We start from the raw sequence: 18,087 nt of genomic DNA on the forward strand, positions 1-18,087 counted from the left end.
ACAACTCATGTTATAAATAGTGTTTTCTAAAGATCCAGAAACGAAATGAGCTGGGCTTGGCCTTTGGAAACACATTGCAGACAGACCTGGGAGAATTAGTATACGCCGCGGAATTATCTCAGCTTCCTAATGGTGCTAACATTTATTTTTACTTAATCGCAGAGAATGACAACTGGGAGAGGAAGACGATAAGTATAAAAGAATGAAATTTGCCAGATAGAGAGAATTCTACATCCTGACCAATTTCAGGCTCCCTTGGGGGACCTTTATGTCAGCGCTTAGAGAGGAAAGGAGTGGGAGGCACCATCTTCCTTTGGCTGTTTTGTTGATCCCTTTATTTGCTGTTTGGGCCCCAGACTAAGCCATGAGTCATTCCTGGTAGAGAGGGAGGTGGGGAGGAGGGAGCGGAAATGGAAGTAGTCGTCTCATCGATTTGCAAAAGGCTAAATATAATTGAAGCTAATATTATTAGCGTGCATCAGCTCTCGAATTTTTTTAAAGATCCATTTGTTTGATATGTACATTTTCATAAAAGCTTTTGCATGACTTTGATGCTTTTAACTTTCACTCTATTAACTGAAAGTGGTCAGGAAGAAACTGATTGTTCCTGAGCGGCAGTGGTTTCTTGTTTAAAAATCTCTACTGATCTCTGACATAAACCACCAGAGTCGTGTTATTTTTCAGGGTGATGCTACGATTCCAACTAAACAGGACTGAACACTTTATTCTTAGCATGATGCCCCTCCCTGAAATGCCTACATTCAGAAACACGGAGGAAAGGGTTTGACAATTTAAAAAATTTTTATTGCCGATCTACCAACAGTTACACCTTTGTCTTCACAATTCAGGAAATCTCTCATCTTTTTTTTCTTTTTTTTCCCAGCCCTCCCGAATGTACACCACCCGGTTGTCATGATATACAGAACTGCATGGCACAGTGCCCAGTAAATATAGATGCTCAAATATTGCTAGCTGTTCTCCTTAAATGGTCAGAGCCTATGTCTCTCTAACTGGCTAAGTTGTATGACCGAGGACTGATTGGTTTTGAGATCAGACCAGAATTAGGCCAAGCGAATGAGCGAACAGTTGATTGGCTCCAGCATGGCAAAGAATGAACAGTCTGTGGATTCAGACTGAACTTGAACACCAGATTGAGCACTGAACGTGACTTTGTTACTCCAGCTCTCTGAGTTTCTGTTCCATCTTCTGTAAAACATGATAAATAATATGTTACAGGATATTTTTGAGGATAAAAATTAAAATATACAAGTCAAATATTGAAATTAAAATATATAAAACCCCTAGTGCAGTACCTGGCACATAGCAAGTACTCAAAAATTTTTTAATTTAAGGAAACACGTACTTGGATAATAAAATCATTAAACAGAAAGAACAACAGTAATGTTTTCAGTGCACATATCATAGAAACTTCTCTTCTTGAAGGCAGCAGGTGGTATGTCCCTCCAGTAGAGCAACTGGATTTCATGCAGATGTGTTCTGCCAATTTCACTATTTGAAGAGTAGAAAAGAGAGGAAAATGGCCATCCATTCAAGAAAGGGGGAAAGGAAAGGATTTTTAAGTGTCAAGATGCGTTCTCAAATAAACCACGTGCTTAGAGCAGGTCACGTGAACGTAGGTTACGTATTTGCAAATGCCCTTGCCGAGGCCAGGGGTAGATCTCTAGGGATGAAATCACGCCCTCTAAATTTCTTGCTTAAGTCACTCTTAACTTGGCTACAGACACAAGTAAAAACAAGCTAATGAGACCTTGAAGTCCAAGAGCCGCTGGATCCACATGTTTTCCAGACGGCTGGAAAATCCACAATAATTCTGTTAGCGAATGCAGGCTCCGCTGCGTGCCACTCAATAGCCAATACATCAAATCGAAGGGCAAGCTTAGGTAGAGAAGGAAGGTACTTTATTCAGAAAAACCGGCAATCTGGGGAGACGGTGAATTTATATCCAGAGACCGACTCCGAAGATTCTGCTCAGCCATGACAATTTTTAAAGGGAAAAACGGGAAACAGTCTCAGTGAATCATTAAGGCAGGAGGTCAGATTCTTGGTCATCTTTGCATTGAGTTTAGACCTGCAGACTTCTCCCCATCTTCCTTGGGACGCTGTCTTGATCGCATGGTCCGCCTGCAGTTGGATGTTTTCTCACCTGCATGGTCCGCCTGCTCCCATGAGTCCACCTGCAAATTTACTAAGGGGAAGCTAGGGGTAGAGGGTCAGTCAGTAGTTAATTAAGTCATTAATTTAATTCTTCTTAGTTCTCCTTCATTCTTCATTCTTACTTCTCCTAATGCAGGAAAGGAATCAGCAGGTTAGAAAAGGTGTTGTGTATATTTAGTAAAGAAATCAAGAGCTAAGTTAAGTGTTACCTAATGATGTCATCTTTATGATTCAGGTCTAAAGAAAACAGGGAGGATTAAACAGAAAAGAGGCAAAGGAGCTGCTTACATAACCACGTTTTCACATCAGAATTACATCCCCTCCAGACTGATGATTCAAAAGGACATGTGACCTAACCTCTAATCTGATACCAATTTAGTCATGGGGTCACCTTGACTAATCCCCAAAGGTCACTATGTAAGGAGAAGACACTCCTTTCCTAATTCAGCCACATAACCTCAAGAATGAGTATTTGAATTAAAATGACTTTGAACATGAACCTGGAAGCTCAGGTTCACATTTGGGCTCAGGGAACTGTTCAAATGAAGACCATACCTGTTATGTGTCAAAGGTTTACACTCTCTGGCTGATTTCTAAATTCATTCATTGGCTACGAAACCCTAAGAGAGCAAACTTAAGTGAACTGGAATATGGAGGGTAGCTGAGGATTTTGGAAAGAAAATATTGCCTGAGGATCGAGAGGAGAAGAGGAGAGTAAGACACGGTCTTCTTAATCTCTCAGGAGGCCACTGTCACGTCCTCAGCATCGTTGCCCCAGAGAGCAGTGAGTGAACAAAGAGCCTCTCATGACTTCACGAGGGAGGAGAAACAAGGGAAAGAAAAGCACTCCAGGACAGAGGAAACCCGGCTGTTACAGGGGACACCGGCCAACAGGGACGTCTTACTGTTGTCCAGGCACTTCTGTGATTTCCAGTGGGTGTGCCACACACCCACCGGCCCCTTTCCCTTCAGCAAACATCATTAAGCACATAGTGCGTGCCAGGGAGTGCTAGGCGCTATGGGTGATCACAGTGGATGAAGGAAAGGTCTGCTGTACCAAAGTTCAACTCCAGGAACTACACAACACTCACACACCTGGATGCCATCACATCCTAAACAAATCCCGTCTTACCAAGCAGAGTCCAGAATCCTAGTGGTAAAAATTCTGTTCCTTTGAGGATTTTGAGCTCCTTGAAGACAAGGACTATTTTCCATCCGCTAAGCCCAGTGCCCCTCTCATAACGTGTATTCAGAGTATATTGGGAATAAATTAATTAATGTTTGAGTGGATATTTCAATGGACAATCTTAAAATTTTTATAATTACAAAATACATCACATCGAGTGAACATATAAAAAATACCGTAGGGCTTCCCTGGTTGCGCAGTGGTTGAGAGTCCGCCCGCCGATGCAGGGGACATGGATTCGTGCCCCAGTCCAGGAAGATCCCACATGCCGCGGAGTGGCTGGGCCCGTGAGCCATGGCCGCTGAGCCTGCGCGTCCGGAGCCTGTGCTCTGCAACGGGAGTGACCACAACAGTGAGAGGCCCGAGTACAGCAAAATAAAATAAAATAAAATAAAAATACTATAATTTATATTTATCACGTTTATTATTTAAAAAATAATACTATCATAAACAAGATTGGCTCAGCAAGTAAATGTCTCTGAAGCTCTATCTATGCATTTCCCGAATTGCCTTCCAATCCTCACTCCCACACTGTAATAACCAACATCATTGAGTAAAACCTTGGTGTCATTTAAGACCCCTACTTCTCTTTTATTCCCAAATTCTACTGGCTACCCTATCTAGTCTTGGTGTGGAAATATACTCTTCCCTCCAAAAGACCTTCCATGGCTCTATTTCTCTTTCCCATTATCTCTCCTAGATTATTGTATTTGCTGTCTTCACCAGCTAAGTCTTTCCTACTCACATTTTGCTAATTAAATGAACTTTCACTATGGTTTTATTTTTGTAGAAGAACAGCCTGAGCAACGAGATAACTTTTGTGTCTGTTTCAATGCATTTCCGGGATGTTAAAATCATAGTAGCTTCTCTCTCTCGGTATATACAGCACACACAAAGGAACTGTGACAAGAGACCTCACATTTCTTTTCAGTAATCTGTACAAATGAAAGCAGCTGGCAGTACGTCAACCATTATTATTGATGATCTCTTTGTACAGGGCACTGGGCAAGGGGCTGAGGGACATCTAAAGATGTGTAAACAAGAACCATCTAGTCTAGGGTTCACACAATGAATTCCTTTAGTTGCAGTGGTGACTAGTTGAAATCTCTGTTATGTTTATGGAGACTAACAGACAGAGTTGTTAATCCTCTGTTGTCTCTCTAGACTTCAGCCCTTTAATTAACTGGACGCATTAACGTACTACACACACCCACTTTATAAATCCACAAATATCGCCATTTTTGAATCCTAGTTCAAAAGGTATTTTGTTTTATCCTAACGATCCTAACAAAAGGTATTTTGTTTTAGCCCGTCCCTAACCCTGAGGATAACCGAACAGACAGCAAAGGCCACTGGCCTTGAGAATGACTCCAAATGCTTCCCCTGACCTCCTTAAGTCTATTACACATCTCCAGGGACACTGATATTACCAACTATTTAAGGGAAACCTTTGAAATTCTTGCCCTCAAAAATTCCAGCATAAATAGAGAATACCGTAGTCATTTTTCTTGTCTGAAAAAGAATTGAGGCCTATTTCCTCGACTGATGACCAATAAATCAGTTACCCTTCCCATCCACACATGACCTATCACAACTTAAATGAGTCAGGTTCTCCAGAGAAGCAAAACCAATAATATACGTACATAGAGAGAGAGACATTTATTTTAAAGGACTGGCTTCCCTGAATGTAGAGACTGGATGGTTCAAAGTCTGCAGGGTAGGCAGGCAGGCTGGAGACCCAGGGGAGAGTTGCAATTTGAGTCTAAAGGCAGTTTGCTGGCAGAATTCCCTCTCCCCCCAGGGAGAAGTCCTTCAACTGATTGGATGAGGCCCACCCAGCCACATTATGGAGGGTAACCGGCTTTACTTAAAGTCTACTGACTTGAACATTAACCTCTTCTAAAAAATAAATTCACAGAAACATCTAAAATGATGTTTGGCAAAAATCTGGGTACCAGGGACTAGCCAAGTTTAACACAGAAAATTGATCACCACGTGACACAAGTGGCTTAACCTCTCAGGAAGAGACACTTACCCAGGGTTGCACAAACTATGGCTGAAAATGTGGCGTCATGTCAGTTGAAACTCAGGCTACTTTTCCAGAAATTATACTCAATTCAGTAATAACCAAAGATGGGCAAGAAACTTCTGCTTTGTTTACCTTGTTTTATTTTATTATAACAGATACTTTATGGTTTACAATGTGAACTTGCACCCACTTTGTAAAAGAGTCTCATAAACTAAGACTTCAAGGAAAGTTTTCCTTTCCATAAACCCCTTTGGGCTATGTGCCCCAGTCTCTGCCAGAGACAATTCTGCTTAAGCTTACTTTTCTTTGCTGTTAGATATATGTTTAAGAAGAATTGCTATGGCGCTTCACCCTGGTCATCTTAAACTCTTGGCCACCTTGAGTAGGTCTTTGTTTCTGCACGCGAGCTTTCTCTAGCTGCGGTGAGCGGGGGTTACTCTTCATTGCGGCGCACGGGCTTCTCATTGTGGTGGCTTCTCTTGTTGTGGAGCACGGGCTCTAGGTGCTCGGGCTTCAGTAGTTGTGGCACGTGGGCTCAGTAGTTGTGGCACAACTACTCAGTAGTTGTGGGCTTAGTTGCTCGTGGCATGTGGGATCTTCCCAGACCAGGGCTTGAACTTGTGTACCCTGCATTGGCAGGTGGATTCTTAACCACTGCGCCACCAGGGAAGCCCAAGGCTCATTTATTCTTAACCCAAGTAGGCAAAGGAGTTAACCATGTCTGTGAGCACAGAGACCTGAGTCAACAGTTGGTTCTGCATCTGCCCCCTTCCTGACCGCTAGAGACAACACAGAGAGCAGGAAGCTGTGTGAATTGGAGAGCAATCCATCACTGAGAAACAAGCTCAGGACCCATGTCTTCAGCAGAAGGAATCTATGAATTAGTGTTTCCAATAAAAACAACAGCATACACATCGTTCATCCAACAAATGTTTATGGAACGCTTACTATACACTAGTAACACTACTAGGTGCGTTCGTTAGTATATGGCTTGTATTTGGTTCTTGTTCTCAGGAGGTTTGTGGGGATTCAAGCCCACAAAAAAGGATGAGGGCGAAGCATCAGCAGTGGGCTTCATCCTAAGTGTGTTTGTTACGTGATTGAATTGGATCATACATTGCAAGGCTTAGTGAAAGACCAATTGTATAAAGCCTTTAATTTAAAATGGAAAAACTCAATGATTTCCTCCTACTAGAAATTTAGAGGGGAGAAACCCCTATTATCTAATAAATTATCTGCATTAAAATGCATTAGTCATCCATCTTCGTGCCATCTGCTGACAGCTACATTGCTTATTTAAAAACAGCACAGTACCCTTTGTCTGAGCAGGCCTTTTATGGTTCTCCTGAAAGAAACTCATCACACTCAGCCATAGAGGAAAGTAAACTGCTTTACAATAAATAAGTATGTTATAAATAAAGGAATGCTTTGCATAATATTTTAATTACTATTTTAATTTAAGGCTTAATGCATTGCTGCCCAAAATGTCTATTGCAGAAACCTAAAGAACATAGACCTTATTGTTGATGGTAAACTCTAGAAAGAAGACCAGGCACAGTATTTATTTTTCCTGTGCTCTAACTGAATGACAGAGGATTCTAAGGTGCACTTGAACTATCCATAATGAATGGCATTTTCCTCCTTCCTTTGAAAGGCCACTGAGCCCAGTTGTCCTGGAGTCCTCATGGTTAGAAAGGCAGATGCTTCAAAAGGCACACTGGCTCTTGTAAGTATACATTGCTATGTTGTATTTGACCCTTTTAGAGCCGTGTTTCCGTGGTTCTTAGTACAGTGTTTCAGGATATCCAAAAAGCATCATAAAAACTAATTTGTTTTGGATTTGTTTGTTTCAGACAAGTGGGTGATTTCTATATTTGGCTGCTGAAGAGGCATCATTTACAAACTAGAAGAAGCCAATACCCCACAAGTGACTCATAACTCCTTCTAGAAGGCGACAGTGCACTCTACTTTCTCTGTGCCCTGGGGGATCGGGAAGGAGAGAAGCTTCTGTAAAAAGAAAGCTGAAGAGCTGCTATATTACACGACATCCCGCCAAGTGACAAGAGGATGGTGGGAAAGGGAATGAGAAGAAGGAATCAGTCAGGTTTAGGGGAAGAAGGAGGGTTTCCCACAGTTGGGAAGTGAGGACTCAGAGGAATGTCATGAGTGAAGGAGGTGAGCTGTAATTGTGGAAATGGTGATGAAGAAATGACGAATCAACAGAGTCAACTTCAGAAAATGAGAGGTTTGTCTCTCATTTGGAATACCTTCCTCTCTTCCCCCTCCTGGCTCTCATTCTAATCAAGTCCACTGTTTTCCTCTTTCCTTTCTTCTCTCCTCTCCAGTTTCTGTCTTTTTTGTGCACGTGGCCAGGTCCCTCCCACAGACACTGCTTAAAGGAAAATCCTGGGTCCACTTCCCGTTTCCTCCATTTAATGGACTTGTGATGGTGGGCAAATCTATTATCCTCTCTGCACCTCAGTTTCATCTGATATACAATAGGGACACCAGTACAGAGCTCGTAAGGCAGGTACATGTAATGGTTTCCCCAGGATTGCGGATGTCCAGCCCAGGGTGGGTGATTCCGTAATTTCTTGGGAGGGGAGTTCATATCCTTGACCCCAATCCCCAAGGCCGACTTCCCGCTTCACCTCAGTATATCCCTCACCTGCTCCAAACCCTCGAGTCCAACACTTTTACTGCGAATTCTTCAAGTTCCCAACCTGTCTGACCGTCAGAATCACCTGTAAATCTCCCTCAAAATAGAAATTCCAAGGACCAATTAAATTAGAATCTGTGAAACTACTGAATTGGAATCCCGGGGGCAGAAGGAGAGTGGTGTTGACCTGTGAGGTGATCCCCACGCTGAGGGCAAGGAGAGACAAAAAAAAGAAGCAGCCCGTCCAGACTGGCAAGTGGCAAGTTTAATAAGAAATGGAATTCACATGCAAGGCTTGTCTTGGGCATCTGCAAGACCAGTAGATCTCCACACATTCTCACCAGAATGTAAACCTTTATACAGAGGCCTTAACTGAGTACAGTCACGTGCACAGCCCAGATGGTCTCACCTGCACACTGCTCTCTCAAGGCTGCGTCCTTGAAGACGGCTCCCACTATGGGAACGGTGGACAGAACATACCTTCCAAGGACAGGGAAGGTGGTCAGGAGCCTCGGATGACCCAAGTCCAGCTCGTGGGTCAACCAGTGGCCACGTCCTTTCAGCGACCTCCTCCAACAGATGGACTCAGAGGGTCTGCATGCACTTTTTACAGAAGCTTCTCCATCCAATAATTCTGATGTGTCATCAGGCTTGGGCTGCATTCAAGTTCTATTTCCCTGTGAGGAGCATTGGCCCGAATGCCTGCTTTCTGTGTGGCCATGCGTTTTGGTGACCAGTAATGTTCTAGAAGACTCCATGGTGGTTTTCCTCCCCCTGGAATTGACTTGAGTCCATCTCTTCCCATTTCACTGCCTCACACCTGCGCCCAGCCCTGCCTTTCCCAGACTGTCCAGTCCTCTTCATCCAAGCCCAGCTTCTCCATAAGCCAAGACGACCTTAGCCTCTTGTGCATTCTTTCCCCTGGAACTTAGACATCTGATTTCCTAATGTCCAGGGTGCAAATCTGACTATGTTTAGTGATCCCATGCTTAGTTCTTACTCCAAGATCCCACGGCCACTTCCTCCCAAGGCTTCTGTCCTTGGCAGGGAATCAAGAATCCATCCAATTAGTCATGCAAACCCAGTTTCTCTTTCCTGATGCCATTAGAAATGCCATCCATCCCTCATCAGAAGCCCGCTCTTCAGGCATCTTTAGCCCTTAGAAGCAAATCCAGCCTATCTTGGATTTTCCTGCTCGTGCCGGAACTATAAATGTGTCCTTGGCAAGAACCTCAGGAAAGGCATGAACAATCCCTGAATAAAAAGGACACGCCACCCACACAGCTATGGAGCATCTCACTCATTACCCAGACCCGCCTGACTCAGAGTCGCTCATCGCCACTGTCACTTCATATCTGTGGATTCTGTGCTTTCATCAATATTCCCCGGGCACTTAAATACATCACACACACACACTGAAGTGAAAGGTAGTGAATCAAGTCACCGTGTGTGTGTGTGTGTGTGTGTGTGTGTCTGTGTGTCTGTGTGTCTGTCTGTGCAGTCCTAAGCCTGGTGCCAAAAGGAATTTTCCTGGACTATGAACTATGTCTGTGTTTGTGACAAGGGAGCTGCCTTGGGCACAGCAGGAAGGAGTCTGAGTGTGCAGTGGAAGCTGGGGCAAAGAGTGTAGTACCAGGATGTCTTCAGATGCAGGTTCCTACCTATTCAACTGAAAGTAGCTTGAACAATAAGGACATCTATGTCATAAAACAAGAAGGCCAGAGGAAGGGTGATTCCCAGATTGGTGCAGGAGTTCAATGATAGCAATAAGGCTCTTTCCACCCTTTTACTCTGCACTTCACAGTGTTGGAATGTCCACCCATGGGACTGCAAGAGCACTGCTGCAGAGCCAGGCATCACCTATCATCATGACCACATTCAGTGAAAAATATTGGTGCTTCCTCCTATGAGTCTCTTTTGATTAGGAAATCAACCTTTCTTAAGATCCCTCACATATACATACAGCATCCTTTCCTCTTAGGTCCCTTTAGCCAGGACTAGCTTCAAGAGAATCATCAAGAGAATTTAGAAACGTATCTGGCATGTGTATATCATGGTAGAAAGATGGATCTGCCAGGAAATAAGAAGCCATGGGGCAGAGACAGGGATAGGATGGCTGTTGGGTAAAGAGCCCACACCGAATGTTCCAGGGCTCCAGGACTAGATGAGGAGAAGGATGGAAGAATTCTCCTGCCTGAATCTCGGATGGTCCCTCTTGGTACCACTTTGAAAATTACTGTCTCCACGTATCTAGGATTATTGTAAATTCCTCTTTGGACTGGTGTACGAATGCAAGGAGTATTATGGACTAAATGTTTGTATCTCCCCTCCTCCCCATTCATATGTTGAAGCCCCAAGCCCCAGTGTGATGGTATTTAGAGGTGGGGTCTTTGAGAGGTGATTAGGTTGAGATGAGGTTGCGAGGTACCAATGATGGGATTAGTGTCCTTATAAGAAGAGGAAGAGAGACCAGAGTTCTCTCTGTCTCTCTCTCTCTGTCTCTCCCTCTCCCAGGTGAGGACATAACCAGAAGGCAGCCGTCTCCAAGCCAGGAAGAGAGTCCTCCCCAGAACCACTCTGGCACCTTGATCTTGGAACTTCTACTTCCAGAACTGTGAGAAATAAGTGTCTGTTGTTTAAGGTGCCTAGTCTATGGTGCTTTGTTATGGCAGCCTGAGCTGACAAAGACAATGAGTTAATGCACAGAAGCAGAACAGAATGAAAGGCGTTGATGTATGGAGAGCACTCATAGGCATCAGTCAGATGCTAACATTTTTCTGTCAATAACAGCAGAGATGGAGTTTGTTGAATTGATTTTTTTAAATATCGCATCTAAATGTTATTTATCTTGATTACTGAATTTGTTGACGCTGCCTTAAATTTTGTGCCCAAGGTGAGTGCCTTATTCATCTCACCTAGTTCCAGCCCTGGTTACTATTCCCCGACAACTGGTAAACACTCAGTGATAGTTGTAATTCCTTAAGCTTAAAGGCAACAGCATGTTCATTAATGATATTTTTACAATAAATTTTGTTGAGGGTTATGTTCTAAGCGGTCTGGTGAGGAAATCCATTTACAAATCCCTAATCCTGGTGTTTCTGGGTCACTTACTTCACACCTGACCCAGAAAGACATATGACCTGAGGTAATGGAACCAGCCGAAATTCAGGTGGAAAACCTTTGGCCAGATCATCAATCTCCATCTGAATCCTCATCATACATACAAAGCAAAGTCATTATGTTTTTTTTTTTTTTCCTGAGTCCCACCCCCCTCATTAGGGCTGACCCTTGCCCTGTCTGAGCTGGGACCTACAGAAAAGATTCTCACTTCATGTTACATCCCAGCCACCCACAACAGACATCACTTCTGAACGCGATGGGCATTGCAACAAACATCGCTGAAGTTACTTCTCTGCATGATCCCCCTGGATGTCTGCACCCCTTTTCTTTCAGTGAGTTTAAATCACTTTCCAATACCCATCTATCTTTACAACATCCTCAAGCAGAGCGCCAGCCAGGAAGAGACATTATTTTCTCTACAAGTGAGGACCCTGTGTGAAGGAAACTCACACTTCATCGACTCCATGCCTAATGAGGTGGTCCAAGCTATTCACTGAGGCCATGATTTTTGGTCTTCTGTTCACTAATGCCCCAAGCCCATCTTGCTTTCTTCACTAGTGCTCTTGCCTCAAGGATTCATGTATTTAGAGTTCAGGTAGATCTTTAGCAAAAAGGACCAAACACTTTTAACTGGGAATCCCATTCCCAATGCATAGAGCTCTTCCCAGGAAGTGTGCATCAAAGGGAATCTACATTATAATCATGGCACGACCATGATAATCATGGCGGTCATTGGTCAAGTAAGAAGGAAAGGGAAAGAGCAGAAGTATTGGACATTTGCTAGGGGCCAGAGTGCTGATGCAGTGGGAGTCTATGGGGAAAGAGTCAGACTGTGATGTCCACATGAACAGCACAGAACAGGTCACTAGCACAAGTGAGCCAGCACTGGCCTCCCATGAACAAAAAAGAACCACCATGGAATTCTGGCTCTGGCCTAGGAAATAGAATCTTGGTCGAAGATGTATCCTTATCCAGGAGTGTGACTTTCAGGAACGTACAATATTTGGGTCTTTGCTGCTAATTTATAAAATGAGGAGTTTAGACTAGACAAGTCGTTTTCTACCTGGGTCCGTCTGATACGTGGAGGTGCCTTAAGGTGTCTGTGGGGGGCACTCAAGCCAATGGGGCTCAGGAGCTGCCATGTTGAGGCCAAAGCATCCCCCTTTGATCTGTTTTACATGCTAGGACACCACCTAAGGTTGTCTCTGAATAAAGAGCTCTGTGGTTGATAATAAAACAAAACAAAACAAAACAAAAACTAGTAGAGTGGATGTTCTCAAATCTTTCTTTCAATGTCATTTGTCAATGATTTAATAAAAGTTAGTGATATGTTTTACAAATGGACCCTCTGTCAATGCCCTCCGGCAAAGACCTCAGAAATAGCACCCTTGAAGAACTTGGGTTTATTATTCGTAGCAGGGAGGGAGGATGCTTGCCCGGAGGAACCACGGGGCGCATCTGTAAGGAAGCAGTAGAAGGAAGCTATCCTAGACTTTGGGTTCTGCTTGGATAATTATGAGAAGGGGTAGGTGGGTAAGGGGAGGGAAGAAAGTCTTAAGGAAACAGGGGTTTGGTCTGGACTGGGTGCTGTCAGAAAGTGGGAGTGTTCTATGGCTGGTATATTCAAAGGCTTACTACAGGGAGGGCGGACTGGAGCAAGGATAAACTATAACTGGTGAGGAAGCAACACTCACTCATCTTAGCTGAGAGAGAGGAGGTGTGGTGTTTTCTGGGAGCACAGTGCCCTTCTGGTCTCACTGCATCTTGGTCTCAGAGTGACTTTGTCTGACATCGGCACGTCCAGTGTGAGATCCCAGCGTGAGATTGTTTACATGAGCAGAACACAGGGTCTAGCTGTGAGCATCAGGCCAGCTCCCGCATGTCAGGGACTGCTTTTTATTTTCTTATCTCAATTCAAAGGTTTGTTTCAACTTTGAAAGAAATCCTTAAATCAGCACCTCCCCACTCAGAGCTCCTCAATACAATCAGGTGCTTCTGTGAATGAGCTGAATAAACATGAAAAATCCTACCCACAGTGTCCTTCCCACCTCCCTCTCCTTACCCACCCAGAGACACCCGAGTGATGCTAAGATTTGTCTGCCTTGTGTTCACATCCCTGAGAAATCCTGGGAGACACCAAAGAAGAATAAACACAGGACAGAGGAGAAGGATGACATGAGGTAAAGACATATGTGGGTTTTTTCATTAATGTGGCTCATTGCATCAAAAAGCCAGACAGAATGAATGCTGCCTGTTTTTCCATCAGGTGGTGACCAGCCAGTGGCTACATGAGCATCAAGGTGAATTCCTCTGTAATGAAATAATTTGGAAGGTATGCGTGCCCCCTGAAAGGAAAATGGGGCTGAAATGAAGATGGTCAATAGATACAATTATTTAGAAGTGAAAGGGAGAAGATGTAGAGATAAATGATATTTGAGCTGTTAGAATATATGTGGAAAAATTAGTGAATACATCAGCTAAAACCACACTCACATACATACATGAACATACATGCCTTAGTTGCTTTCTTTTTTTTTTTTTTTTCAGTTATCTACAATTTCCTGGCAGGTATAGAGTTACTTAATAGACAAAATTATTAGTAGGAAAATGGCATTGGGAACGTTCTAAGTTCATTCTTGGTCAGTCCTGGCAGGACTGTGTTATATATCTTAAGACAAGAATGGCAATGGTTCAGAGGAAGGGACCCTGACCAAGGAATCAAAGATCCATGTTCCAGTCGTGTGATTTGGGCAGGGCACTTAGCCTCTGTGGGATTCTAGTTTCCTTTGTTATCTAATGGCAGACTTGGACAAAAATTTCTTTAAATCCGTTCTAGCTGAAATGCGCAATGATTACGTGACCCACAACTTCTCTGCATCAGAAATGGGTACCTTCCTCTGCGGTGGGCTGACCCCTCAGGCACGAGATCTACAGTTTAGACTCCAAAATAACTGTAGTGAACACTTACTGTTTTCGGCCTTTTAACATCTGTATTAGTCAGGGTTCTCCAGAGAAGCGGAACCAGTAGGACATATCGAGATGTGTATATTAGAGGAGATTTATTACAGGAATTGGCTAACACACTTACAGAAGTCGAGAAGTCCCACAGTCTGCCAGCTGCAACTGGAGAACAGGAAAGCTGGTGGAATAATTCAGTCTGAGACTGGAGGCTGAGAACCAGAAGGCTGCATGTCCCAGCTCTAGAAAAGTGAGGAAATTCGTCTTCTGCTTTTTTGTTCTTTTCCAGCCCTTAGCGGATGGGATGATGCCCGCCCACACTGCTGAGGACAGATCTACTTCACTCAGTCTACTGATTCAAAAGCTCATCTCTTCCAGAAACACCCTCAACAGACACACCCAGAAATAATGTTTGACCAGCTCTCTGGGCTTCCATCGGCCCAGCCTAGTTGACACATAACATTAGCCATCACAGCATCCATCACACCATGTTCAAGAATCTGTATTTGAAAGCCCCGGTTTTGTTTGAGGATTCACACACACACACCTTCAGCAGTTCAGGTGGTTTGGATGAGTGCCCACTTCCCCTGCCAACCACTCAGAAGAATTCCATCATTTTGGTCACCATGCCTGACTGGTCCGTACGAGTACCTAACTCGGGTTTGTTCAGTCAAAGTGAACCTTCCAACGTGAGAGGTGCACTGGGAAGAAGATTCCATCTGGGAAGATAGGAGTTTGATCAAGTTTCTAGAGCTAATTACCAGCCTGTAAGAGATCTGAGGCAGAAAAGAACATATTAAGTTCTGTGGACTCTATAGGGAAAAGGACCTAGTTTCTCCAACAGAAGAAAATAGAGCAGAGAGAGTGAGAGAGAGAGGAAGGGAGGGAAGGAGTAGACAGCTATAAAGAGATCTAAAAAACTTATTACCCAATCAGGTGTATGGAACTAACTTGGGTACTGATTCAAATATGTAAAACAGTCAAGGAAATGTGAACTGACAGGATGTTTGACAATATTAAAGAATTATTGTTAAAAATTTTAGATGTGACAATGATAGTACAGGTTTGTTTTTTGTGTTTTGTTTTTTTTTTCTGTACGCGGGCCTCTCACTGCTGTGGCCTCTCCCGTTGCGGAGCACAGGCTCCGGACGCGCAGGCTCAGTGGCCATGGCTCACGGGCCCAGCTGCTCCGCGGCATGTGGGATCTTCCCGGACTGGGACATGAACCCGTGTCCCCTGTATCGGCAGGCGGACTCTCAACCACTGCGTCACCAGGGAAGCCCAGTACAGGTATTTTTTAAGACAATCTTTGTCCTTTAGAGATTCATACTGAAATATCTACATATGAAATAACATCTGGGACTTGTTTCAAAATAACTTGGGATGGGGAGGGGAGGGGAGGGGATAGATGAAACAAGGTTTTCTGGGTGTGGATGACTGTTGAAGCTGGTGATGGGAAACCAGGATTCATTAGATCATTCTCCCTACTTTTAGATATACGTGAAAATTTACATAAAATAATTTTTAAATAAAATCACATATATGCTTTCTAAACACAAAAACTCCACTTTTGAGAAATGACACGAATTATAGACAAAGATGTTTATTTTAAGATTATTTATAATGGAAAAAAACTAAATGTTGAACCACAGGTTAAGTAGATTATAGTAATTCCTTTCAATATAATGATATGCACCCTTCAGTTATGTCTAGGAATAGTTTTTAAAGACATGGGATATATTTATATAATATTAACTGAAATATATATCAAGACTATAATATTATCTCAAATAAGTGAAATGTATATCACATGAAAGGTTGTATTTATTTCTAAAGAGGCTCATTACCATGATTTTTGTTGAGGGGCATACGACCTTGTTCAAAGGGCAGGTTCTAGAGGGAGTTGGAGCCTCAGCTCAGCCACATACTAGATGTGACCTTGAGCCAATCACTTTACCTCCATGTTCTAATCTCTTAAATGGGTATAATCATGATACCTATCTCAGAGGTTGTAAGATTTAAGTACATTGATTTATTTAAAACACCCACAGCAACGCTGCCACATAGTAAGTGCTTTACAAATGTTGGCTGTTACTACCGTTCACAGTATAGTGCATATAATACATGCTGATACTGGTTGCCTGAAAACTGATGCTTTACATGGAACGTATTTCTAATTTTCCAAAGCACCGTTGCCATGTTATTCTATTTTATTCCTGTAACAGCACAGTGAGATAAGAAGTCGGATAATAACTATTTTCAAAATGAAGACTAAAACTCAGTTGCAGAGAGTCGAAGGAACTTTCCTGAAGTGCCCCTGCTGATCTGCTAGAGGTCACAAATCATCTACCTTGGTCTCCCGACTTCTGCTCTGCCGAAGATGCCTTTCTGCGAGCAATCAGGTCATCACGTGGCGGACTGCTAGCTGCTGTCCTTCAGGCCCAGACATTATTTTTAACCTCACTGCTCTGGTAGATAATGGTTCCGAATTCCAGGGCTGGAGCAGTAAGGCCTCCCCGCCAGGCTAAGTACTGGAGAGTCAGAGACCGTTTGGTGCGCCTGGAGCCTCCGATGACTGACAGCACTCAGCTGCTCCAGCTTGGGTTCATTTCTCTTGCCTGAACTGGCCCTGTCTGGGCACCTCCAGAAGGGTGGTGTCCTCACAGCCCATCCAGATTGTGAGGGCCTTTATCTGCATCTCCTGATTAACGTTCTATTTGTATGCAAATAAGTCCCTGCCTTTGTTGCTTGTGGATACATGGCCACTGCAAATTGGAGCTCTTCTGGTGAAAGGACTGGAAGTGATCTTATAGAAGAAGTTAAATTTGTGTATTTTAAAGATGTGGAAACTCAGGCTCAGAGTGACCGAATGGATCCCCCAGGGACGTGTTGCTAGTGAGAGCAGCCAGTCCAAATAGTGGGATCCCCATAGACCATATTTTTATCTCTACCCTAGAACCTCAGTTGAGCTGGAAAAAACAATCACTGATTAATATCAGTCTATCAGTCACTGTGTGTGTGTGTGTGTGTGTGTGTGTGTGTGTGTGTGTGTGTGTGAAAGAGAGAGAGAGAAAGAGAGAGAGAGAGGGGTAGAGAGTCGGGGGCGGGGTACAGGTTAGGTGTGTTATCCCTAAATCATTGGTTTCCAAATTGTGGGACTCACCTCCTTAAAGCAGAGATTGTGCTTAGTTAACAGTAATTTTAGTCCTTCAATGAACTTCTATTTTTTTAAACAAAAGGTATTTTTATTTTTTAAATAAATATAGATGGTTAAATTATTGTCCAATTTTAATTGATAAACAATCTGATTCAACTGCTACCTTTAGTTAAACAAGGAGGCCATTAGACAGAGGTGGCACCAATGCCATGGCAGCCTATGTAAGCAAACCGTATTCTAAGCCTGAAAGTGCCTCAAGTTTCGAAGTCAAAACCTAAAGACAACCAATCACAAACAGCCATCTGGTTCTAAGCTACAGCCAACCAATAATTTTCTCACTTTGCTTCTGCCTTTTCTGTATAATATCTCTCCCCAGCTCCTGTCAGCGGAGCATTCCTAACCACTTCCGGTTTGATGTTGCCTGATTCAAATAGGTGTTTGTTCAAATAAACTCTTAAAATTTGTCATGTGCCTTCGTTTATTTTTTGAACAACACTGAAAGTCCAAATACTATCAAATGATTGCCAATAAATATTTTAAGGTAGAAAGAGAGGGAACCTCATAATAAAAAAGATTAAGTTTTCTTGCCATATAAAACAAACTGGGTGACCTGGGTAAAGAGGTTGGAGGAATGCAAGGAAACTTTGGGAGATATTGGATATGACTATTGTCTCAATCGTGGTGATCTTTCGCAGATGTTCAAACTCATCAAATTGTCTACAGTAATTATGTGCGGTTCTTTGTTTATCAATTGTACCTCAATAAAACTATTTTTTAAAAGGACGGGGAAAAGTAATTATAAG

At 43.2% G+C, this 18,087-nt stretch overlaps 1 protein-coding gene across 2 annotated transcripts in view; it reads right to left on the reverse strand.

The window, feature by feature from the left end:
- Window positions 1-782: 782 nt before the first annotated feature.
- ZNF622 (zinc finger protein 622) overlaps window positions 783-18,087 on the reverse strand; it is a 55,956-nt gene continuing 38,651 nt past the window's right edge. The window contains exon 8 of one of the 2 annotated variants that reach the window (XR_012330636.1): window positions 783-3,690. The gene's annotated coding sequence lies outside the window, so the exon portion shown is untranslated. Of the gene's footprint in view, window positions 3,691-13,693; window positions 14,370-18,087 lie in introns of those variants that run through there. The other variant, XR_012330635.1, reaches the window with a different exon arrangement.

Source organism: Tursiops truncatus, chromosome 3 (assembly GCF_011762595.2).
Source record: "Tursiops truncatus isolate mTurTru1 chromosome 3, mTurTru1.mat.Y, whole genome shotgun sequence".
In the NCBI taxonomy this organism is placed as follows: Eukaryota; Metazoa; Chordata; class Mammalia; order Artiodactyla; family Delphinidae; genus Tursiops; species Tursiops truncatus.